This window comes from Aphelocoma coerulescens, chromosome 1 (assembly GCF_041296385.1).
Source record: "Aphelocoma coerulescens isolate FSJ_1873_10779 chromosome 1, UR_Acoe_1.0, whole genome shotgun sequence".
Classification (NCBI taxonomy): Eukaryota; Metazoa; Chordata; class Aves; order Passeriformes; family Corvidae; genus Aphelocoma; species Aphelocoma coerulescens.
Window position 1 is genome coordinate 65,931,059 of NC_091013.1, and position 26,152 is coordinate 65,957,210.

General features: G+C 37.4%; 2 long non-coding RNA genes across 3 annotated transcripts in view; one reads left to right on the top strand and one right to left on the bottom strand.

Moving 5' to 3' along the window:
- The window catches only part of LOC138108446 (uncharacterized), a 72,045-nt gene that overhangs the window by 22,804 nt on the left and 23,089 nt on the right, over window positions 1-26,152 (bottom strand). The window contains exons 2-3 of one of the 2 annotated variants that reach the window (XR_011149966.1): window positions 21,379-21,426; window positions 3,596-4,899 (exon numbers count right to left, since the gene is read on the bottom strand). This is a non-coding gene — a long non-coding RNA (uncharacterized lncRNA). Of the gene's footprint in view, window positions 1-3,595; window positions 4,900-21,378; window positions 21,427-26,152 lie in introns of those variants that run through there. The other variant, XR_011149967.1, reaches the window with a different exon arrangement.
- On the top strand, window positions 33-13,152 carry LOC138108442 (uncharacterized). Its single transcript, XR_011149963.1, has 7 exons — window positions 33-171; window positions 3,312-3,602; window positions 4,852-4,926; window positions 7,454-7,524; window positions 10,203-10,430; window positions 10,545-10,626; window positions 10,793-13,152. It is a non-coding gene; the product is annotated as an uncharacterized lncRNA (long non-coding RNA).

Here is a 26,152-nt window from a genome sequence, read left to right on the forward strand (position 1 = left end):
AGAGGGAAGGAGGGAGTGAGAGAGAGAGGGAGAGAAATGTCACCCGGAGCCCGGGCCCGCGGGGGAGAGGTGGCGCGTTAGAGATGTGTGTGGGAGAGAGGGAGCAAGAGAGAGAGAGGGAGAAAGAGAGCGGGGGAGCGAGACCTCCGCTGGCCCCGCGAACTTGTCAAGGTAAAGGCGCCGGTGGAAGGGAGGGGGGTGGATAGAGGGGCACGATAGCGGATTTTGGGAAGGTAGGGAAAGGAAGCCCGGCTGGGGGAGGGGGATGTGCGCCAAGAGGACCTGAGGAAAATATGAACAGCGCCTCCCCCCGTGCCCCCACCCCCCCGCGCCTTCAAGGACCCCTGCGGCTCCCGCTGCGCTCAGGTTGCAGCCTGACCCCCCTTGTCCCCCCCATAGCCGCGCACCCCGCCGCAGCCAGAGGAGGGGTCGGAGCGCTCGGCGCTTGCCCGCAGCGCGCGGGCCTGATCCCGATCCCGCCTGGTAGCCGCCGCTCCCCATCCCCCTCCTGCCGCCGCACCGGCTCCGGGCGGCAGCGCCCCGGGGGCGCCCCCCTGGCCGCCCCCCGGCCGGGCTCGCGAGCAGCTCCCGAGCGGTGGAGCGGAGCTGTGTGGGCTCATCTCGGGACAGAGCGGGCCCGGAATGCACTGCACTGGTCATTGCAAAGAAAAAATAACCAAAAAAAACCCCAAAAAACCAAAAAAAACCCAAACCAACAAAAAAAAAAAGCCCACACCAAAAAAAACCAGAAAAAAGGCAAAAAGCCCACTCGAAGGAACTTGACGGAGCGAGGTTCAACTCGGGCAGCGCTCCCGCCTCGGCTGCGCGCAAAGCGCTCGGAGAGAACGCGAACTTTCATTTTCACGCCGCATCCTACCCTCCGCCCCAAGCTGTGCCTGATCGTAAGGTACCTGATGGCCGGGTTAGTGCTCCCACCCGCGTTTCAGTGATGGGGAAGCCGAGATGGAGGTTAGCGAGCTGCCGAAAGCCGCGCGGGGAAGGCAGGCTGCAGTGCCGCCCGAGCCTCTCGCTGTCTGCACTTGACTTGTGCCTGCTGAAGGGTCCTTCCCTGGGAGCTCCGCGGACCCTGCCTCGGCTGGGAGACCCAGCGCATCCCTGCCAGCCGCTCCTCGGACTTTCTAGCTTCAGTGTTTTGGGTTTTTTTCCTAATCTGATGCGCTTTTTAGAAATGGAAAGGAAAGCAGAGGCCTCAGACCTGCAAACTGTTGTTCCCATGACTTTGGGGAAGGTTTTTCAAAAGTACATAATGAGAGTCCGGGAGCTCTGTTCCCACTGACTTTCAAAATCTTCACGTCTGTGAGCAAGTCCTCTTGAACTCGCTTGGACTGCTGGCAGACGAGCGCTAGCAGGCTCAGGGCCTAATGCTTTTCATGATTCCACTGCTCCCTGCTAGAGCTGCACTGACAAAATATAAGCAGAACAAGTTTTGAAAGGGAGAGGTAATTTCTATTTCGCTCGCTCTTTTTTTTTTTTTTTTTTTTTTTTTTTTAAACCAACTGTCGCAGTTCAAAACACCAAGCTTTTGGGCTCAAAAAGCTTAGACCATCATGGCTACGAAAAGTAATGCTGCTCAGAAAGTATGTAATTCTGGAGCTCCTTAGGAAAAAAGTAGTGCAAGGCAATAAGTAAGTAATCACATAGCTAATATTATGCATTTATGTTATTATATTTTCCTCTGAATTGAAGTTTGGTACTACTAAAGAAATTGATTTCTAGTTTTTTTAAACCAGGTTCTCAGTGAAAATGAACCGGATGACAAAACTTCAGATCGTAAAGCCATTCTGTTAAAAAGGAGGAAATATAAATGATTTGTGCTATATTTACTTTTTTGCTCTTCTTTTATTAAAATTAGTCAGAGCAAAATTTTCAATGTGTGCCTTTCAACTGAAAAGAATGATAGCACATGTTTTCTAATTTTTTTCCTGAAGTCTATGTGCCTATGAAAAGAAAACTTTGGAGTAGAAATAGCAGTGAAAACAGTAAAGAAAAATATAAAATTATAATATTGCTGATACCACTTCTCTGTACTTAGATTATGTATAGTTTTTCTCTAAAATACTTCTAGTTATTATTTCTCACCCATTTTTCCAACCCTAATGTAAAAATAAGATATAGAAGATAGTATGTCAATATTCTGTGATGCACTGTTTCTATGATCCATGGTATTCTCTAAAGTGAATAGGACACTATTGTCCTTGCAGTGATCATTCCTAAGATTTCATTAAGATTTTTAATGAAAGTAAAATCTTTACATCCCCTAATATCTAGTACTTGCTCTCAGGTTCCATTCTTAATGCATATAGGCCCCAGTTCTGCACAGACTGAAATGTATATTATTATGTGTAAGCACACTGAGTAATTCTTTTCATTGTTGTGTTTCGGACTTACAAAGCTAATAGTGACATTACACAATCATTATTCTCAGAATTACTTAGGACTGCATAAAGCTTAAACCTACTGTAATAATCTTAGTTCACACCTTCCAACCATATCTCTTAACTTAAATAATGCACAATTATAATAATTTGTGGACCAGAATGGGTAAATATTTAACTGAGAATTAGAACAAGTGAGAAAGGCAATTGCTGTAGTGTAAAAACCCATATAAGAGGAGGTGGCTATCGCATTCTTTAGCTGTAGCATCTGGGAGAGGATGATCAGTTTGTTTCCCCAGTGACTAACCAAGCCAAAAAGTCACAGCAGGAGCACAGCTGAGGACAGAAGGAAAAGAAAGGGATTTTGAGCCTCACCAAAAATGATGTCAATTCTTTAGATCAGATTTCCATTCCAAACAACTTGGGCTCATCAGAGTGGTATATGTCTAATCTGCTGTGGTAGTAGGTATGAGGTTAAGCTGCAGTTTCTATAATGGAATCCTTTCTTCATGCAGTTCTCATTACAGCACTATCTGAACACCTCCTCATAGTGCCTGTCCTGCATTACAGGTTCTTCTCCTCAGAGAATGCCATTAGATTGCCAGAGAATCTCCTGATATGGTAATCAGTGACATGACCAGCATTTGTCATATTACCTGTTCTCTTGTTGCCAAGGGAAGGAGCATGTGTAATTGAATGTTTTCAGTTTATTGTATCTGTCTTCTCTTCCATACACCTTATGTCTTTATGTTAGTGAGGTAAGGCTGAAGTAATGGGTTTTGTTCTTCAAGCAAGGTGCAGTTAGATTCCTGATGGCCCTTCGCTCTTAGGCAATTTCATTCCTTAGACTTTCACCAGCCTTGAGGAAGTTCTGTCTCTAGAAATGACAACTTTTTTTCCCCACTTTTTGCACAGGTTCTCTTATGTCAGACGAAGGAAACTGTTGATAACTGGATCCAGTCTAGAGACCTGGAAGACACTTCTTTAGGAATCCTGGATTTATGCCCTGGAGGATCCTGAGACCTCGAATTTGTGAATTAAAAGTCTAGAGAAAATCAGTATAAAGAAGGGCTTATAATAAACTGCGTTGCTGAGATGACATCCCCCCAGCTTTCTGTACTTGGAGTGTCCTATATGCAGCAGACTTCGTGCTTGGATATACTGGATTGCTTAGATCCAGTTGAGAGGTGGCAAAACCAAAGCAAGGTACTTGTCTGCTGAAATGACACAGAAGCTCATAGCTAAGGATGTTTAGAAAGCTGGAGGCTGTCTTCTGGCTCAGGCATGCATTACTTTACAAATTACCTTGCTCTGTGTTTTTAAGATTTATTTTACAACTATGAGGATTAGAGGAATTTGTTGTAATGAAAACTGGCGTTGTGTCATTACTGTGTAGCTTTTTAGTTAGATTCTTTGACTTGCCTGGGTTCTTGCATGTTATTCCATTTCATCTGCACCAGTCCCTGGGTAAGTTAGACTAAGTGGGGGGCACTAAGGTATACCCACATATTTATAATAATTGCACACCTACATATTGCTTTGGTATTCAGTGTTTGTATTGTATATGGACATACAGCCAGTGGAAATTCGAATTTTTTTCCTAGTTATTTTTCTAATTTGAGCCCTGCCTTGTCCCTGATGCTCATCCAGCCTTCTAGATCCTTGTTATAGATTCATCTAAGCCACCCTTTAGGCCTCTCCTGTAAATTTCGTATCACTTGAAGTTTAAAGTTTCAGTTTAATAACCTAGTAACTGTAGTTGGGCATCCTCCTTTATGTGTGTTTTACCTTCTGCTGTAGCCATTCAGTCTCTAATTTACCCTGACAAATACAGGATTTGGAACTAATTGCTTTTGCAATTTTAGTCTGCTAGCAATGATAGAGGTTGTAATCTAGAAAGGACTAAAGTGGACAGTATTTACTATTATATAATGAAAAGAAAGTTTTGAATTTGCCAGAATAAACCTGATCTAAGGATTTTTCTGTGGACTGTAAGGACTGCAAGAAGTATGTGCTGGCTTAGGACGTGCAAATACTTTATTAGATTTCCTTGGGACTTCCACATGAAAAATAAAACTAGCTTTTTTTCTTTTACCTCCTGATTTATCAATAGCAAACCTTCCATTTAGATTTTTTTTGGAGACACTAAAATGCTCAATGTAGCATAAAGACTAGTGGTGTAGTCATTTAAAGGTTGGATTTCTATATTTTGTTAACATCTTGTAGTATTGACTCCAACATATCTGTAGGCCTGGCTCATAGTAACAAATGTATCCCTGAGGATTTAAGAAAGGATTTGGTATTAAACTTAGGTTCTGTGGTAAAGTTTTGCTTAAATGGTCTAACTGTAACTTCTAAACGTTTTAATATTTTTGTGGATTTAATGGTTGTGAAAAGCTCTGGCTTGATATCTGTGAAAACTGAAGTCCATTCTTTATTCATGGATTAATTACAGCAGAACAGTTGCCAAATGATCTTCTCCACAGCACCCATGAACTTCAACCTTGAACGAAAGAAGACTCATCAAATGGTGAGAAAAGAGTGTGGTTATCATTACTATTAAGTTAGGGATTCTCTATTATTTTTTAATGTTTAGCACTGATTCTGTTATTTTATAGGTATTGAAGTTAGATTTTTGTAGGGTAGTTTCTGGGACCATAACCTAATTTCTCCTTCACAGCCCGTATTTCAGCTGGTAATTTTTCAAGCTTTGCTTTATTATTCCTCTCTGTCCTCAACTTCAAAAATAATTGTTAGTTATACACTGAATTCATTAGCTAATTTCTTTATTACTTTCTTTAACCTTAGTCCTGTTCATGTGCTTAACTCTGTTCACATGAATAGTTTTATCAGTAGCACTACTTAGAAGAGTGAAGTTCAGGATATGTGAAACTGTTTGAAAGAGACTGAAGCTTAAATTTTGCAGATATGTATGCCTGCAACTAAATGAAATGCTACTGCAATGAATGCAGGAGTGGGGGATCTGGAAATGCTTTTGGCTAGTATTAGTTTGCTCTTTTGCTGTACAATTTTTTTCTTTTAAGACTGATGCAAGTTGTTAATTTGCTTCTCTAGTTTCCTAATTTCAGAGAAATTTTCAACTCTGAGCTTCACAACGTTTATAAAATTTTAGTAGTGCTCATAATTCTCCTGAGAAGAACAAAAAGTTATTTTGTTTAGCCATTTTGTGAAAATGTGACTGAATATACAGAGGAACTAATTCTCTCTTTAACTCACTGCCTTAATCAGGTCTTTAATCTTACTCATAAGAATCATTAGGTAATGATTTTTATATGTGTAGATTTATTAAGCATAGATCTTAAAAATGAGGAGTTTCTTTTACAGCTATAAATAAAGGATAGAATATTGGTAGCAGGGGCTTGCGTGTGTGAGAATATAGTTGTTAAGTGTTAATGTTGGCTTCCTGGTTATTTAGGTAGGTGACAGTTTAAAATAATGATGCACAGAATGATCCATAATTCAGGAGATGGATCACAGTGAGCAGAAGTTCAGAGAATGCTGAGAGATGCCCCAGACCTTTTTTGGTATCTCAACAAATAGCTCAATTTCTGGTTTCCTTTAGTAACTGTATTGTAGAGTAAGGAGTAAAAGGGACAGAACCCTATTTTGGTGTGTGATTTCCGCAGTTTATCTTCTTGGAATATGGGATATTAACCCTGTCCCAGCTGTTTACCAAACTGGGTTTGGAAGCACAAATGTGTTTAAATAGCCAGGAGAGATGCCGAGCCCTTTACGCCAATATCTGAACTACACACTGTGTTAAGAATTACTTTAGTGCTGTTATCAACCACTAAACTTGTTTAAACTTTGCCAGGGTTCTTTACCATTTCATGTTTTAAAAACAAGGTTTAATACTTAAACCAGAAAGAAGCAGCAGTTTCCAGGCACAGTGCATTGAGATGTAACCCAGAGGTCATTTATTTTTAATACAGATTCAACAATCTGTTGCTTTGTTCTTTCTGAGCCATTTTTTCTTTAGTTTTCTTTTAGAGAGCTGATTCTTGAATTAACTTGGAGCACTTAACTGTTTGTGTTCTCTTCATCAAACAATTAGTCTTGCACTTAAGTAAAAATACTTGTATGAGTATGGGAGAGAAGAGTCTGAATCCACGTTAGTCCCTTGCATCTTGTATTTGACTTTGCCTATCTGGTAACCAGTGGGCTGGATCCCGACTAGCACCAATGTGTGAGTCTGAGTGTTACTAGGTTCAGGAGCTCGGGCTCAGTTTTGAATGTGTTTTTGATACTACAGACCTAGTGAAAGATAACAATAGGATGTAAATTGATTTTCAAATTTAAGCACTTCTTTAGTTGTTCAGCTGAGCAGAGTTTAGATACTCCAAATGCTTAAAGTTAAATGGTTTTAAGGTTTTTTTAAGGCATTTTTTGAATTGATGTTATTCTTTTACTTAACAGAAGGAGAGGTAGGCCAATGTCGAACAGTTTTGAAAAGCTTGTTTTCATTACCCTGCTAAGACTATAACTTTGTTTCTTTTGTTCCATCCCCTTTTGGTTGAATCACTTTCACTTCCCTGACTCTTTTTATACCTGTTGTGTCCTGCTAACCTTTCCTCTAATGTCCAGTTTTCTATTAACTTTTCCACACTGATTATTCTTTGTCTCTCTTCTTTTTTACTGGAGTTTTAGAGAGGTCATTATAATTTTTCAATTTCTTTCCTTCCTTCATCAGTTCCTGGAATCCAGCCACAAATAAAGCCCTCTGATTTCAAGTATGCCTTTTTAGAGAGAAATACACGAGTTAAAAATTTAGTGCTATATCAATAGAAAGGGTAAAGAGGGCATTGTGGATGCTATTTATAGAAAAGGAACCGGGTTTTACATATAATTAAAAACTATTCCCTAATTTGGGATATTGGGATCCAGACAGTAAGATCAAGATTTTAAGGTGATAAAAAAAAAAAAAAAGGAAACCAACCCAACCAAAAAACCCCGCAAAAGTCCAGGTTTACTGAATAGACTGAGTAGACTTGATGTGGCTGTTTTATTGAACTGTGTATCACCGAACTTTTCTTAAGCCTTAGGAAAGACAGTATGGAGTTGGAAGAGAAGCAGGGATCTCCATGAAGAGCAGTCAGTTATAGTTGTGGTAAGTTAAAAAACAAACATAATACTGTATTTCTGTTAAATTTTCACCTTTATGAAGCAACCTATATTTAGGGCCCTGTTCACCTTGGTGAAATGAAGCCAGTTTTATTGAAACAGTCTCTACATTCTCTGGACTCATTTATGCTATCACCATGTAATGATTTTGTTCTGTTGTATCTGACTTTGTGGTGTAATTCCTGAATGAAAACAATAAGTGACATAAAAATCATTATTTTCACAGTGATTATGCTACAGTGTTTTCATGTCTAGTTTCTGAGCAAAACAAGATATATAGGATCGTGTTATCGCCTAATAACTTTAGAATCCACTGCTTGATTTCAGCTGCATTTGATATAGAGGTAGAGGTCACAAAGTCAAGTTTCTGCAATTTGAATGAAATTTAGCAGCTGTGAGTAGAGAAGGGACTCAAATTAGTAGAAGAAATTGCAGCACGGACTCAGAAATTTTCTGTTCTGTTCAACCTGTTGCCTTGCAGGTCGGCATGCTTGGTTGGTCTGCCAGTCAACGTGTGGCTCAGACCTAGCCACAATGTGAGCTGCCTCTTGTTCTCCTAAACATCAGAAGCTGAAATTCAGAAAAATCTGTTTAGAAGGGAGTGGGGAAACAGCCAAGCTAGCTTTGGCACAGGTGTGTTGGTGGCACCTCTAAGTGTGCTGATAGGTAACTAGACTTCATTGCTTCTGCTAGTCATGAAAAAAACTTGGTTTTGCGAGGGCCTTCTAGTCTCCCAAACCACTTGTGAATCATTGCATGATATGGTATTTTCTATACCTGGATTAGAAACATGTTTTTCTAGTCCATGTCAGAGAAGGGAACTGTTGAGACAGCTTCAGTATTTCATTTCTTTGGTTGTTTGGATGTTAGCTCTGAGCTATTCCTTAGGCTGTCAGAATTGTAAAATTGTGTTTTCAGCTCTCTCTAGAAACTGACTGTAGTTTAGAATGCAGCTATGTGTCCCTGACCCATCCTACAACCTTCTCTCTTGGAACAGTGCAGAAAATATGCATTGTATTCCAATTAACTTCCTTTGTGAAGAAAGATGCGGAGCTGGAAACAGGGACAGAAAACAATATTAGGATCAGGCTGCATCAAGTTACCACACTGCATTGCCACTTGGGAAATGCTAGATCTGTAGCTGTTTGATTTTGTCACCAAAATTGTACTGAAATTTTGTCTGTCCATTCATCTCAGTCAGTGAGAAATGGGCAGGTTACACTTGCCAGAGGTGCTGCGTCACTCACTGTACAGGCTCAGGTAGGCACTAACTTAGCATATGTTTGATATTTTAAAATTTTCTGTGTAATGTTAGACAAGGGTCAAGACACAACACTTTCAACAGAATTTAGTGCTGGAGCATATTCTTTAGAAACAGTTGAATTTCTCAGAATAACAGAAGCCTAAGAGTCATGCATATGAAATGTAAAATTTGAAAGAAGTAACATGAGGAGAAACACTTCCAGTTCAGTATCATAAGGTGACTGTCTTGAAATGTCAACTTTTTTGTTTGTCCTCCTGCCCAGCTGAAAACCATCAATCTGGCAGCAAGGAACAGAAACTTGTGATACTCTTTTCCATTTTCTGTTAATTGTCATGGTTTGGTTTTTTTTTACAAAATCAAAGCCAAGAAGAGAACAATTAGTCATCACCAAAAAACCCCCAAACAAGCTGCATTCCATTTTATGAAACTTCTGGCTTGTCTATTGGATTCTCAAATCCTTTCATTTGGTCCCAGCTTTTTTGTTTGTTTGTTTGTTAAGTCTTGTTGTTTCTGCAGAGCTATATGTATCAAAGGAATGAAGAAAAATTTTTTGCATATTTCTAGGATCTATTGTTCTTAAAACCTTTATCACCTGTAGTGATAGTGTCACCAGTTAAATATTACTTAATGGAACCTATGGCTAACCTGCTTTTAAATGGTTATAATATATAAAAATATTGTAACTTGTAACATTTTCCTTTTAAAGATCAACATAGATATGTTTTTAATAAGAAGAGTAAGGTCAAATAATGGATGTTAAGTTTTGTGTGAACAGCAAAGTGGTGGTGTATTCTTGTTTAACACTATATTGTGTGCTTCCTGTGTTTTAAATGGTGTTCATGAAGTCCTTAAACTTAGCAAAGAATTTTCAAAAGGACTTTTTGTTTTAAAAACCTGCCACTTTTTAGTCTAAAGGTGGCTAATTCTAAACTGCTTTTTATTATGTATTTTTGAAGGCTTTGGTCTTGGATGCTACTATATGTGGTCAGATACTTTCATAGTCATGAAGACATCAATAAATTCACAGGCCTATGCTGTGTCCCCACCAATGGGTGTTGTGGGACAGATTTTAAGAAGGTTGAAGCACTAAAAAGTGACATGCACAACAGACCAAAGAAACTAGGATTATTAGTCTTTAGAAAATGGTAATTAAAAAATTAAATTTCAAGTAACATCAATAAAAGCTTCCATAATGTGCTGTCACTACATGTAAAATTCATAAGCAATTTTAAGCCAACATTCTTTAAAGAAGGAGCTAAAAATTCCTATAAATACTATGCAACTTAAAGATGTATGGAACTCCTTTATTATGTGCTAAATGCTGTAATAAAACAGGCTATCAGTAGGTTTTGCTGCATGTTACTAATTTTATTTTTTTTTTAATCTTGGTATTTTTGCAGGTGTGTGGAGGAACAGGTCCTGTTCTCGCTGTTGTTACTCCCACATAGGCAGACTCTGTAATTGATTATGTGTGGGTAGGGCCCTATTGAAATTCAGGAGATTCTGCAGTTGTGCGGGGTTCCTTTTTGTGAAAGTTCAGTTGCAAGATCAGGACCCTACTGTGACTCCTTACTGTGCATTCTGTCACTGTCTCATTGATTGTACTGGAACCTGCCTATTGGGATAATGTAAGTCCTGCTTTTCCCCCACGTGTACTTTAGATGTGAATTAATCATAAAGCATTTCTAATTAGAAAATTAGTATAATTTACATGCATTCTTTTAATTATGTTTTTTTGGCAGTACCAAATACTATATTCCTCAGAACTTCTTAATGGCACTGAGGCTTTGTGGATAGTTGGTCACATGATGAGAAAATTCATCTGTAAGTACATCGAAATGATTGACTTTTTCAATAGTTAGTCTTTACTGACATTGGCAAACTAATAGAGATAAAAATGTGAATCAAGAGGTTTAACTTATGTCAAATTCTTTCAGTTCTTTTTAGAAAATATGTACAGCATACCCATTAAGGATTTTATTATTCTTAGGTAATTCACCATGGGACCCTGAAGTTCTTCCTTACTACAATTAGGTAGGGAGTTCTAAGTTGTTTGTTTTCTTTATTTTCAGAATAGTATGTCTCTGACTTGCTCTCTGTTTTGACTGATAAACTTCTTGAAATTTATAGATCTATAAGAACTCTTTATACCACTAATATTTGTGTAGATATTGCAAACTGATTTACTAATGTAATTGTCTTGCTGGGTTGAATATTGAAATGTTAATAAATATACATATATTATATTTCTGTCAGTGTACCTTGGCTAAATTAAACTGAGCTGAGTTTGATTATACATACTGATTAGTTATAGTCTTAGGCAGGAACTACATATTATCCATATCATATGTTGGTGGATTCACCCAAAAATAACTATAAATATCTATGCTTGGGTTAAAGAGGAAGTTCTTTTCCTGTAGCTATGGGTACAGTCATTGCTTTGACTCCTATTTTTATGTACAAATGAGCAAAAACTATGTGTAGGTGTTTTCCCTGTATAACAAAAGGGGTATTGTAAACTCTGTGCCCTTTTTTATGATGTTGTATTTCCTTTCTGGTATTTAAATTCAAGGATGTTTTCAACTGTGTCTTAGTATCAAAAAAGGGAAGAACTGGAAATGTTACTGAATTTGTGGATAATTATCAAGGGGCTCTAAAGGTCTAGAAGAATTGTGTGTAAGGACAGTTAGAGATTCTTCCTCATGAAGCAAGGACACAGATAATAATTGATGAGTAAAGGTTAAGGAGCACAGGATTATTTTTATTGCTTGGCACAAGAAAGGTGAAATGAAAGTAATTTGAAGAAAGAGCAAGACCAAAAAAGATGTCAGACTCAGATCAGAAGCAGACTAGAGAGTTCAGTTAGAAAAACCCAAAAACAAACAAAACCCCCAAAACCGAATACAAAACCCTTAATATGGGTTTGAAGAATATACCTGAAAGGAGAGCTAAATGGATAGCTACTGGTATTTTTCATTGCACTGAATATATAATAGATTTAAGTTTAAAACTTTCAGTAAATGTTTTCTCAAAGTTTTTGGTTTTTTTCTGTTGGAGAGGAGTATAAGAACTTTGAAGTGTTGAAGAAGACTCAGTGACTACTTGTGAATTACAGTATGAATTGGGGATTCAAGATGACAGTTACAACTAAGAACAGAAGACAATGGGTTGCTAAAGAAAATTAGTACCAAGCAGAAGCCATAATTTCTTATTCAAACACAAAACTTAATGATTTTGAAATGCATCACCTTCAACAGCGCTCAAACCACAATTTTATTGTGTTCATTACGGGACAGGTATTTTCAGAGTTCTAGTTAAAAAACCTGAACAGTGATTCTTCTGAGATTTTGCAATATAAAATGAAATTGACACCTTTTCAATATGAAATGAAATTATTTGAGAACACTGGATGTTTCATTTTGCATTAAAAAAATCTTGATCAATGTATTTTTTTTTTAATGTTTAGACCTATATGTTTGCTGTTAATCCTATCTGCCATATATATTTTTACTTGCAGTAAGTTGGGTAAAAGAAAAAAAAGCAGAGGGAGATTAGGTGATTGCAAAAAAACCTCCTAAACACAGCCTTCTAGCTGTGTCTCTAGATCAGAAATGCCTCAGAATAGATCTAGTTTCAGAAGAGAAAAGGAAGGAAAGTGACATGCCGGTGAGTGGAGTATGTGGAATCCCCTGCGTGTTTCATCTGTATCTGATTTTTTCTCTGGTCACCACTGAGAGGCAGATCACCTGGGTGTGACTGCTTCCTCTTCCCGTGGTGGCAACTTTCCAGTACTTTGAGGGAGATAATGTTGGGGCATAACTCTGCTCTGTTCTGTATTTGTAGCAGTGCTGCTACAAATACTTGGAAGAGAAGGAACTCTGAATTGTGTCCTGCTGTAACCAGCTCTCCAGTACTCACTGCTGCTTACCCCTGTTGTTGAGTACCTGATCTGATTGTTTCTTTGGTTTAACTCATGCCGTGATGCTATAAATGACTGAAACCAGGACAAAAGCAAGAAAACAGATATCAAGAGAAGGAGATGATGTTTTGGAATGTAGGGAGTGGGCATTTGCTGCACAGCTACACATTGTCTGGGCTTGAGAATACCTCAAGAGCTGAAATGCCAAACTACAGCAACAGAGTAAGTTTCCTTCTGTGCACTGAGAAGGAAGAGCAAAAGAATGTGCCTGAACATTCAGCATGTTAGTTGTTGCAAGTCTCTGAGGTGTTTTCCTCTACTGCTGTTTGTACTTCGCTTGTACCGTGACTGTCCAGAATGCAGCATGTCTTTACTTGCGTCCAATGAGGCACTCCTCACATTGTAACATCACGAACATTGTTTTTCTTCAACCCTTGAAAGTCAAAACATCGTAGCATAGGTAGATGTAACAAGTTAGTAATAAATGTGACACAAAATAATTTTCTCATTTCACAGTATCTATAGGAAAAACAATGTTTTATGCATTTCATATACCTCTTCTTTTCCAATCCTAAGCAGATCTAATGCATGGAAATTTTCTTCGGCAATGCCCTCAGTTCTTTATTTCCAGTTAAAACTGTTGGTTTTTGTTAGCAGGTTTTTTTGTATTTAGGTTGATGCCCTCACAAAACCTCTCTGGATCCTTTATGAGTGATACTATCATGCTGTCATTTGTTTTGTCATCAAATCTAGTGTAAACCTGTGTTTTGGGAATCTTTGTCCTACCCTTAAAGGATGATCATTCTTCTCTGTCAGCAGGTTTTTCATGGATCAAGTCTTTATTAGAAAATCTTTTACTTTGCTTTGACAAAATGCAGCCTTGCCTTGCTCATTAGCTAGTCAAAGTGCTGCTCTACTGTAAATACCATTTTCCAAACCTACTCCTTTGCTATTTTCAATTTCCTGCTTCATTTAAAAGCAAAAAAGATAAGCTATCTGTCTTTATTTTCAAGGCTCATCAAGACTACTTCTACCTGATACCTCTCCTTCAGTATCAAGAGGGTGGCTCTGGTTTTGATCAACATTTGATGCCAGCTTCCATCATTCAGTCATTAAATTTCCAGACCACACTGAATATTTTCTCCTCAGCTGCCTCTCATGGATTGGTTGACTTCTTCACAAACAGAATTGTTCACTATCTTCCCTTTAATTTTTTAAAAGTTTTAAGCAATCCAACTAGACAACAGTTATATTGCAGGCATATTAATGCCAATGCATATCACAGTAGTACTGTGTCATTGCATTTGGACTCTGCCATAATCCCTCTGTTGTCTCTTTATGTAGAATTTAAGCATATCTATATTTTGCTGTGTTTTGTTCATGACGCGGTGTAATACAAAGTGGCCCAGGGTGAGACCTTCCAAGATTTATGGTAGTACAGATAAATAATGATGAATATACACTGGATGCTGCAGTGTAGCTGTTGGATTCTGGTGTGCCTAATGCCATGTCATATTTAATGCGGAAAGAAGGTGCTCCAACCAGAGAAAAAGAAAGTGAGTTGCAGCCAACAGAAAAAATGCTAGCCCCAAAGGCCTTCTCAGCTGCCAAACTCAAGTCTGTAGCTACTGGCATTGTGTCCTGAAAGCATCCCTCTCTTCTCTTCTCCACAGCAGTAAGAACAGATTCTCCCTTCTCGTGTAAGGAAGTAAATGCAAATATCACAAAGTTCTGTAGTGTGTGCAGAAGAACTTTCCATACTTTTGTAACATCCTTCATGTTTTCCATTCCTGACACAGCATCTCTTGGTACAGAAATCTTGAATAACAACAACTGTGCCATTCATCAGACCTTTTTTCAAATGCCATTTGTTCTCTGTTGGGAAGGAACCTACACTAGTTTTTATTTGGTATCTTGGCACATTGCTATCTCATAGTGCTCTGCTGCCATTGTGCCTTGAAAGTAATGAGTCTTCAGAGAAGTGGTAAGGATGAATTCTATCAGGAATTCCCCAGGTATGTCACCCTCTTTCTGTAAGTGGGTCTGCATGTAACCCTTTACTTTCTTTTAAAGAGACACTGAAAAGCCAGTGTGTAGATCATACAGAGAGGATGGAATGTTGAGTGCCTGGCTGATTACAGATGGTAGATTGGACTGTGCAGACAAATGGCGCAGTATGTACCAAAGAAAATATAGTCCAATGGTTTAATTTTATCAGAATAAACCACAAAATGTAGTTCTAGATGGTTCCATGGCTGAATAGGAGAACTTTAGTAAGAGCTCTGGGCTAGTTGGTGGGATGGAAGCAGTTGCTGTGAAAGCCATTACAGAAAGAAATTGAACTCATTTCACTGGCAAGGTTTATGACAGGGAGATTAGGGATGTCCCCAAATAGGAGTTGATTTTTATAGAGAATAGCTCAGATTTGATATCTCAAGAAAAAATTTTGCACAAATTGATTGAATAAATATTAATAAATTACCCAATAACTTACTGTTCATTTAGTAGTCCTAGAAAAATTCAGAAATTATATTGCTGAACGAACCATGAACTGTGTTGTGTAATCTGATATTTAAATTAGCTTTGATAACAGAGGACTGAAAAATAACAAATGTGACCCTAGTTTTAAAAAGGGTTTTAGAGGTGGTCGTGGACTAAAGGACTAAAAAGTCAGACTACCATGACAGACAAACTGCCACTGATTGTGATAAAGCATACAATTAATAGGAACATGAATAGCTGTAATAGCAACCATCATGGCTTTTGTACAAGTAGTTTTGTCTTAGAGCTTTGCTAGTTATTTGAAGGAAACTTTTCCAGATGCACAGGAAAAAGTGACCCAAAACTTTTTAAAAAGTTCTGTAATTGAAGACTGTTAACAAAATGAAGTATGGAGTCACTTAAAATTCTTTGTGGATTAGTAAAGGGTTTTAGAAGATAAGGAGCAGTATAGTGACTAATGGGCGGTTTTAACACTGCCCCCTCAGAGGGGTTTGTGCTGGCACCTTTGCTGGTCCACCTGTTCCTAAACAGCCTGGAAAAGTGCGGTTGTAAAGATTGCAGATGATAAAGGGAAAATATTCACAGTTGGAGTCAGACCTAATGTTGACCCTGAAGAGCTGCAGAAGGATCTCACAGCAGGACCTGTGGTGATCCAGGAGCCATGGCTGTCACAGTGGCCAGATATTGCTGCCCCCACTGTTCAGCCATATCCATCTTCAGAGAGAGGCAGTGGCTGTTGGATTACAGCAGCCATCAGCCCCTAAACGGTGAGCTCAGCAGGCTGTGACCAGTCTTGCCACTCAGGAAGGCAGGGACTTGTAGCTGTTCTTTTTAACAGCAGGGACTGCAAAATGAAGAGAAGATTCTTTCTCCCTGTTTCTTAGAGGTTCATAACCCCAACGAGCTTAAAGTACATGTTTTGAACTTGGAGTTCCTGCCTGCTAAAGAGTTGAAATGGCACTGTTAATATGATAGGTAATGTCTTGTTGCTGTGAGAAGCCAGGGCTCTCAAGCCACCTTACTGGTGTTTGTATGGATTTTTAGCAGCTTCTGTTAATTTCTTAAAATCATTCTGGATCTGTAAATAATAGTTTGTCATCCTCATTGATTGATGATAAATTTTTAAACATGAATTAAGTGTATATTTTCTTAAATCTGTAGATTTTTTTATTGTTCCTTTTTCTGGCAGTAGCAATATTATGGATGGGCAGATCAGTTTTACTTCTATTGTTCATAAACCTGTGGGCAATTGAAAATGCCAGTTTGCTGCTACTTCAGAAGCTAAAAGCAGTCACAGGCCCTAAAATTAATCCTGGGGGAAATCAGATAATGAAGCAGCAATGCTTCACACAGCAACCAGAAGGGGTGGAGGGAAGGATGGAGTACCTTTGCATTGTACCTTTGCAACAGCTGGAATGGTTTCTAAGCTGTTGTCTGCAAACCCCTAGTGGACTCCAAGGTGATGGTGGATTGAACAGCTGTTTGGCTAAACCATAAGTGTGCTTTAAATAGTGTTTCCAATTAAAAGTTTGATCAGATGGGTGTGTGGTGACTTTTGAAAATTGCTGAGGGCTGATAATGATCTGTTGCTCAAAAAAAAGGTGGGAACTGATGTTCTGGAGTGTATGAAAAAGTAGAGAGCACTCCCTACCTTCCAAGTTTTAGGTAAGTTACGTGCCTCTCCACAACAAGCAACAGCAAGAGGTGCCCAGAAGGGAGCCAGGAAGAGCAGTCTGGCAGCATTAATCCTTCTGACCCTATCACACCTTCCCCAGTAACAGAAATATGAGGTTCTTAATTGTTGTGGTGTCCTTGAGTATCCCTAAAATTTGTCACTAGTACTACTTTTCATATATATTGCCAACTAGTAGATTTAGTTTTCTGAGAAGTAAGTATAATTTTTCAAGTCTAGGGTCCTCATCTGACTAAGACTAAACTTGTCAACTCCTCTAGATTACAATATATATCCTTCTTTGAATTAAAGCCTGATTTCTCATTGCCAGAAAAACAGATTTTAAAATTTTCTATTCTGTCATTATAAACAGGCATAAACTTTCCTAACAATTATGAACATGTCTTACTACCTGTGTATTACTCTTTCAAAAATCCCAGTTGTATTTCATCAACTTCTTTTAATTTATTTCCCTGAATGAAAATTTTACGTTGTAAAAAGCTTCTTTGTCCTCATATCATGTCTCTTATTACTTTTTTCTTACTATTGAAAATTTTCCAGCATCATAAAATATTTCTATTATCAGTGCTTTTAGTTGCCCTTGACATAGTTTACTTCCCATTGTCCTGAGTACCATACAAACACATCCATAAGTAATTTGTAGAGATACTAGCTTTTCCAACCTTCTGTGCATATTTATGTTAGGAATTGCAGTGGTGCCCAGTTTGAGGTACACCAAGTTATAAGCCATATTCAAGTGGTATAAATGTGTTTATCTTAAAGAAATAATTTGTCTGATCTAAAATCATTATAGTGTATTTTATGAAATTTAAACAAAGTACTAGAAACAAATACTGACAATAGTTTTTAAAAGGATAAAAGCAAGTTGGTAGGTGCTCTGTTTAACCTTTTTGTGTTCCATTTCTCTTACTCATGTCTTTTGATACATATGTGGAGAATGAGGAGTGTTGTGCTTGTTTTTATGTTATCTTGCTAAATACCTGTTGCTAGCTTACATGATTCTGATGTTGTCTTTGCTCAGGCTTGAGCTACAAGCTGAATAAGAAATTGAGGGGAATCTTTGCCTTGTATCAGAAAGCAACTTGTAAGGAAGGAGAGAGTGACTTCTGCTATAGTGTGGAAAAAAGTGATTTCCTGACTTTACCTGTGATTGACAGGAGGGAGGGATTTATGACTCTAGGCAAAGCATATGAGTACAGAAGCAGTGATGGGGTGGAGTGTATTGTTAGGTCTGAGGGTAAGTGTACATGAATGAAGAATTTGGAATAGGTATCAGAGAAGGGGTTTCAATAAGAGTTGGAAAGATCACAGTTGGATAAATACACTGGGGTCAGCTGAAAGTCACTTTACTAGAGAACATGGCTACAGCTCTCTATCTGACTCTAGCTCACTCCACACTTGTCCTAGCTACACCCTTACCTGTCTTCTGGAACCTCAGCGTCTTCTTCAGTAACACATTATCCTTTTAAGTGGAAAACCTACTTTCCTGCTTACTCCAGTAACAATTACATGCAGAGGTACAAATGGTCCTATAAATCTTTGACATCTAAAGCTTGTCTTCTGTCCCACTATACTTTCTTCAGCCCCCTGTCTCTGGAGTTCTGCACTGCAGATACAGACAGACAAATGAATCACAGAATAGAACCATTTAGATTGGAAAAGGCCCTTAAGATCATCAAGTTAACTATAAACGTAACACTAAAAGTCCACCACTAAACTGTGTCCCTAAGTGCTGTATCTGCATGTCTTTTAAATGCCCTGGACAGCCTGTTCTAGTGCTTAACAACCCTCTCATTGAAGAAATGTTTCCTAATATCCAATCTAAACGTCCTCTGGAGCAACTTGAGGCCATTTCCTCTTGTCCTGTCACTGGTTACCTCGGAGAAGAGACCGACCTCCACCTGGCCACACCTTCTTTCTGGCAGTTACAGAGAGAGATAAGTTCCCTTCTGAGCCTCTTTTTCTCCAGGCTGAACAACCTCAGCTCCCTCAGCTGCTCCTCACAGGACTTGTGCTCCAGACCTTTCACCAGCTCCGTTGCCCTTCTCTGGTGCTCCAGCACTTGAATGTCCTTGTAGCGAGGAGCCCCAGACTGAACACAGTTATTGGCAGCAAGGCCTCACCAGTGAATACAAAAGGATTCAAATGAGGTGCTGTGGAAAGCTGGGTGCACAATAGGATTGCTTTTCCTTTGCAACATGCAGTTTGCATCTTCTCCAAGTGGGACATGTCCCATCATTTGAAATCTGCTGAGTGTAGATGAATTAATTTATTTCTTTTCCCCCTTCCGGTAGTACTCATAAGAATGTGATGGAGTTTTTGCCACATGATGAGTTATGACTTTTAGATAATGTTTGTCTTACTAAACAGCAGAAAAAAAGTCTTGGATTTCTAAAGCTTGGTCCCTTTGATTTGCATTTTTCTGTGATCTATGATCTTCCTAAAAATAAATTAATTCAGTGGATTATTACACCTACTGATGATAAATTGAAGCTTATGGACAGTGGGATTGCTTTTCTTAATTATTATTTTGCACATCCCTAAAAAGTTGTTCCTAAATACTAAAGAGTCTGTGGAAAGACTGAAAGCAATATCATAGGACATCCCCTTAAATGAAAGGGGTTTTATAAAATGCAGTGGGATTTTCTTGGCACATATCTTTTCATAAGTCTGAAGCTTTTATTTAACAGTTTTCCTTCTTAATATTGATTATGATTGCATACTTATGTTTATGACTAAACTTAGCTAACGAGATACATGATTTCTGCTCAAATTTGGAACTCAGTAATTAATAATCCTGTCAGCACATGACTATACAAATAGATTATGTACCAGGATCACCATAACAATAATAAAAAAGCATACTTTTGGGGGTTGGGGGGCTGGTTGGTTTGGGTTTTTTTCTAAGAGGGTAAGTTATTTTAATAGAAAACAATTTTGTGCTTCTCTCTTGGTCGGATTTCTATACTGGCTATAGAGATCATTCTTTTAGTTAGTCAATATTGGTCCCTAAAAACTGGCTTTACTTTTGTTGTTTGTCATGTGTCATTTTATCTTTAAAGACTGCAGGAGTTCATGATTCCTGAGAAGTAACACCTTGAAGTTCTGGCACTATCTTCTACAAAGTAACTTACACTGAGCTGGCTTCCTGTTACTGTGTCAATGAAACATCAAATGTTGATACTATGTGTGAAACAACATTTGATATTTTGGCTATTAAGCTACTTGAAAAAATACTGTGAAGGTGGATTTTGTGTTTACAAGACCTGGCATTTAAAAATGTATGTCATGGATGCAGGTAATAAATGTTGTTTATGAATTGTTACAGGATAGAAATACTTATCTTTGTGTACAATATGCTAGTCTTAGCGCTAGCTATTTTTATCTCCTAAATATCTTATAATAAGGTGGTTATAAATATTTAAAGACATGAATAATTTCATTTGTTGAAGCATTGTGTGCACCATTTAGAATGGCTGCTAAAGGAGAGAAGTGGACATGCCTTTCTCATAACAGCTAAACATGAAAATAAAGTATCAGAGATAAAGATATAGTTCAAATCAGTAAAAATCATTGTTTTGCTGTATGAGCATAGCTCTTTACAGAATGATGATCTCATTTTAAGGTTACAGTTATCTAAATAGATTCACTGCAGAACTTTATTCTAGTGTTTTTATATCTTTGCTGGAAATAAGAGAACACAAACACTTAAAATTTAAGTTATTGATCTTCAGCATGCTAAAAGCTTTCAGAACTCAGTATTTAACCCCAGGATTGGATTCATAGCCCTTTTAAATTCTGGAATTTCAGAAACTGTGCAGGTGAGTTGGAAAAAGCAAAGGAAGAAACTGAAATGGGCAGAAGGAAATTATTGTCCTTTACAGAAGGAAAGATAAAAAAACCCTTAATAAGCATAGGAAAAATAATAGGATGAAAGAGAGGAGTCAGGTGAGTATTTACAGTAATATATTTTATATGGTGCTCAGATATGTTATGCTTTGCACTTGCATGGAAAACAGAGTAAGACTTCAGCTTTTTAACTGCTGTTCTGAGCTGTACTTTACTCACTGTGCATTTTTATTTTAGCACAGTCACTTCTAAGGAAGGCTTTAAATTGATTTTCAGGGCCAACCTGAATCACAAAATTCATTATCGCGCTGAAATTATGACTGCCACAATGTTTGTCTTCTCAAGTTAGCTCTTAAAACCCCCACTATTAGACATGAAAAAAGTCAAAACCATTTTAAAAATGTGTATTTCTGTTAATTCTAGTCACTAGCATTTGAGAAAAGGCACAAGCAGGCACACAATAACAGTTAAGTGTCAGAATTTCTGTGTAAAACTTAATTGTAATAGTACTGAAATTGAAAATAGAAACGGCTAATTAACTGTTACTCAGCAAGACTAGGCGAAGTCAATCAATTCATAACCAAATGTAGCTGTAGAGCAATGGTTTACTTACATTGGCATTCATTACAGGTTAGACATCAGTGTGGATTTCATCCATAAGCTGTAATAAAATAAAATAAATTAGGAAATGGCAGAAAAAAAGTTTCATTCAGGAATTTGTTCATGGACGTGCTTGGTTTCTGCATGATTCCCGTAAGTGTATATAGTATTATAGCAAGAGTATATGCTTAGGGAAATCCCATACTTTTTAAACTGAGCAGTTAGCAAATATTCATAGAGTGACTATAACTGATCTTCATGAATTACCATGCAAAAACCCCATTTAACTACAGAGATAAGGATCTCACATTTTCTTACATTCACTCAGTGGTGAGTGTTCACCTGAGCAACACTTCCCTGTAACTGAACCCTGAGCTGATGTATGGCAGAGTAACATCCCCTGTAAAACTGCCCCGTTGCTGAAGAGGGCAGAGAGTGAAAATGGGTGGAGCAGGGAGAGGTCTTATGGTGCCAGTTCACAATTAATTTTGGAATGGTAACATCTACTTTTTGGAATGTAGTGTATTAATTTCTGCTGATAGAGATAGGTCAGCATAAGAACTATGCTATAAATTGCTGTGTGATAGAGTTCCCATTCCTGTGCCATGTCTGTGTCACTGGGCAGCAGTTTTTAAGGGCACCCAGTAAAGATATGAATACTGAAAGACTAATGTAACTGTACTCTTCACTTTTGTGCTAAAAGGAAAATGAAATTAAATGCAGATAAAACTTCCAGAAATTCTAAATAAGAGACTTCTTGGTCCATTTTATAGTTAGCCCTTGCTGTTATGTTGTTTTGCAATGATGTTACACTATTTCATGTTGCATGATTCTAGAATAGTTTAGATCATGTAAATTGTTCAGTGCAAAATCCCATTTCAGGTATGTTTAGATTTTAAAGATGTCTTTTTAATTGCATTGTAACTGACAGCTCTGTGTTGTCCTCATGTAATAGGCATGATATCATGACATCAAGGTGCCTGTATTCTAAAATAATCATTAGTGGAAGACCACTGCATGCATAGGTCTCCAAATGGGTATGAATTGTGCAGTCCCAGGACTATGTCTCTCAGATTTTCTGTATTAACAAGGAAGTGCCAACAATGAACTGTCCCTTTGGTGTATTTCAGCCCTCAGATCACTGCCCAGGAGGAAATCTCACTTTCCCATCCCCTTCTGTGATCATTTATGCTTTGGTACTGCTGTTCTGTAAGCACACAGTCTTGGTTTTGCATCTGGGCTGGCAAGCTGGTGAAGGTGGTATGAAGAGGTTTTTTCCACAGACCAGTTCCACACTGAAGTTTCCTGCACAGAGACTGGGCTGTATACCAACTTTAAAACCAGCCCTTCACCCATGACTCTTTTATTTAATTGTAGTTCATGTAAAGTAACAATTAAAATATGTGTCCATGACCATGACATTGGATTTCAGCATTTTTTCACAGCAGTACTTACTGTACTTACTGTATTTAGTAACAAATTACTGAAATATCAGCGGTGCCATTTTAAGTATCAGTTAAATGTGATATTTAATGAATTATGTCTTAATGTTTGGAACAGAGAATTATAGTGATGTTAAGCTTAAATTTTTGTTTACAGCAGATAAACTTAAAGCCAAGTAGTACATAATTAGTTATAACAGAAGAACAAACTCCTTTTATTTGGGTCAGGCTTTGTTTTCGTGCTCAGTGTAGTGCACACAAGTACTGTTCAGTAGTAAAAAATATGCAGCACTAACCTATTACATGTTCTGTGCAGATGAAAGTCATCAGTAAATTTTCTTTGTTCAGATTAAAGGAAGTCAAAAATATGCTGAATCTCTTATTATTTTAATCCAGACATTGTTATCCATAAATATTCAGCTTGAAGATAAGATGCTAGGTTCATAAATACCTAGTGAACTTCACAAAATTCATTACATTTCAAATATGTGATTCAGAGTCTAAGATTTGGACCTTAGGATGGGATGAATCGCCCTCTGGAGGTGCCCATTTTATTTTGCTGACTTCTCAGGAATCCTGCTCTGAATTGACTAGTTCAAACTAAAAGTTAAGTGACTGGCCTGACACCTTAATCAAGAAATAACTGAGCATTTCATACCATAGTAGATCTTTTCTTTAGACCTCTCTAAGGATGGCTGCCTTATTCCTCACCTTTTCTGTCAGTGTTCTTGTACTGTTTCTAATATGAATAAACACGACTATTGCTGTTGCCATTTCCTGTGTATTGTTTTTTCCTGTCCTTTTCAATCTTGTTATCTTATCTTTCCCTGGTTTTTTTTTTCCTTTTTTTCTGACTCTTTATAGATGCCATCCTTTCTGAAGCTTTTCACTTGCTACCTCTCTGACAATCCTACTTCCATGCTGAAAGTATTGTCTTAACTTCTGACGTGGAAGATTGCTGACCCTTCCTTTGATGCCGATACCAGTACTTTCTTGACTGATAGTGCTGTAACGAAGACATAGAAAAAGAAGAATATGGCACTCATGAATTTTTTTGTGGTTTGAATAGTCAAAAAATATTGTTCTTCTGCCTTCATATAAAATGTGTTGGTTTCCCAATGTAATTGTAACTTAAAGATGTTTGTAGAAATGTTAAATCAAATGTGAAGAGTATAAAATCCATATTAAAGACATATAAGTTTAATAAAATACAGCATTAGTCTTTATTTTAACAACTGAGTCCTACATGGCTCACTTGCAAAAAGTGGGGTAGACTTACAAAGTTGTGTACTGGTAAAGTCCGACTTACTAAAAGCTGAAATTTCTTTTTCTGTACAGTAATTATTAAAAGGTCAAATTATTTTCTTTCTCCCTCTGCTAATATTTTCTTGATCTATAGCTGTTAAATATCTCTCCTTCTCTAGAGTTCTCTGTCTTCTCTTTTTTTTTTTTTTTTGTTTGTTCCTTTTGTTAACCTAAGTTTCTGGTTCCTTTCTACACTGGTCTCTCCTAACTCTTTTGGTCCAATACTGATCCCTTTTTCTAATATGTTTGCATCCATTTACCTAGAATATTGTCTTGAGCATGATCATATATACTCAAGAATTTACTTCTTAATGCTGGATGCTGGATGGATCTGCTATTTTAGGACTTCCAGTAGAGCAGAGAAGAAACTTAACAACTCATGACAGCATTTTAGGTTTTTTTATGATGCATGTGCCTTCAGAGGATCAAAATACCTTACTTCCTACATCAATGGAATGGTAACTAAAGACAGAGATAAACATTCCTGTAATAATAAAAACTTATGGTACATGTTCAGTATAGGAATGCTAACTTAAAAAGAGCATCTGAATGAAACCATACTGTATTCATAAATGGTATGGCTAAAGTTTTCAGAACTTTAGAGAAAAAGTTTTCAGAACTTTAAAGAAAAATGCTATTGGAAAGAGTGCTTTGTATTGATAGCAATATAAGGAGAGAGAATTTTTTGAAAAAGACAGCTAAAAGGTAAACATGCATAAAATCAGGACAGTTCTTGAAAATCATGCTCTGCTATAGCAGAAAAACTGAATAACAATTAATGTTTTTTATTTTATTAGGTATAATAAAATAAAATGGTATAAAATATGGTATTTATACCATATTTTATTAGGTATACTAAATGTTCTTTAGATAATCTAAATTATTTGGTTTGCAGTAGAAGGAATGCCATGATAAAACATAAACAGTGATGTTCAGAACTTTCACTTTATATTTGTAAAATATTACTCTTCTGACACCAACAGTAATTTGTAATAATAATGGCACTAATAATAGCAACGTACTAGAAAATGATTGGAGGTGTGAGTGAGAATGTCATTTATGGTGCCTAGAAGTTTTTAACTAATGTAGTTACCTGCAGGACTGTGCATAATTTTGAGGCCATTAACAAAGCACTTTTGCCAGATGTGTCTACTGAGCATGAGGATGACATTACAGAAAATTATTAGAAAGCAGAGGAAATTCAGAATCTCTAAAATGGTTACACCAATGAGGAGTTTGTGTTGAACACTAGAAGCAGTAAGTTTTTTGCTAAAATGAAGTTGCATTGGCTGCAACTAATTTTATAAAGAGAAACTATATTAAAATGAGCCGTAGAAAAGAATATTAAAAGCTATGTAAAATGTGATGGGGCTTTGTGCAGTATCCGCAAATGATGCACATTGACAACATACAGTTAAGTCACTAATGGTTGCTGAAGATTTATCCTATTAACAATACAATACAATACAGATCCTGAAATAATCTGTGACTTAATACTCGTATTCATTTTACAGCAGAGTTGTTATGGAATAAGGCCTTGCTCATCATGAGAAATAATACAATTCTAACAATGGCATATTATTGTTAGAAGGAAGTACCTCAAACTGACTTAGCACAGTTTTAGAAAACTAGTTTTGAGAGTACTGTATTGGTGTAGCTTAAGTTACAAAATGATTGCTTTTTTGATATACTAGTAATCTAAAATTTGGACTTGTGGTTTGATGATAAAATTATTTTTACGCTCAACTTTGTGTATTTTTGACTTGCAATTTTTGAGTGATGAAGTCTCAGCTTAAAAAATCAGTTTAAATGTCTTTATTTTTACATATATTAGGAACAGCAAGGAAAGCATAGCTGGAAATGCTAACAAAACAGGAAAGATACTTCAGCAAATGAGTAAGTGTAACCATAGGGAAACATTTGCCAGAGGAGAATAAAGCTGAGTGAATTGCTACGTTGAGATGTGAAAACGTACTTAATCTATGAAGTCCTGCAGGAAATAAAAGTGAAAAAATAGGTTTTTCTGTTCATAAACACAGC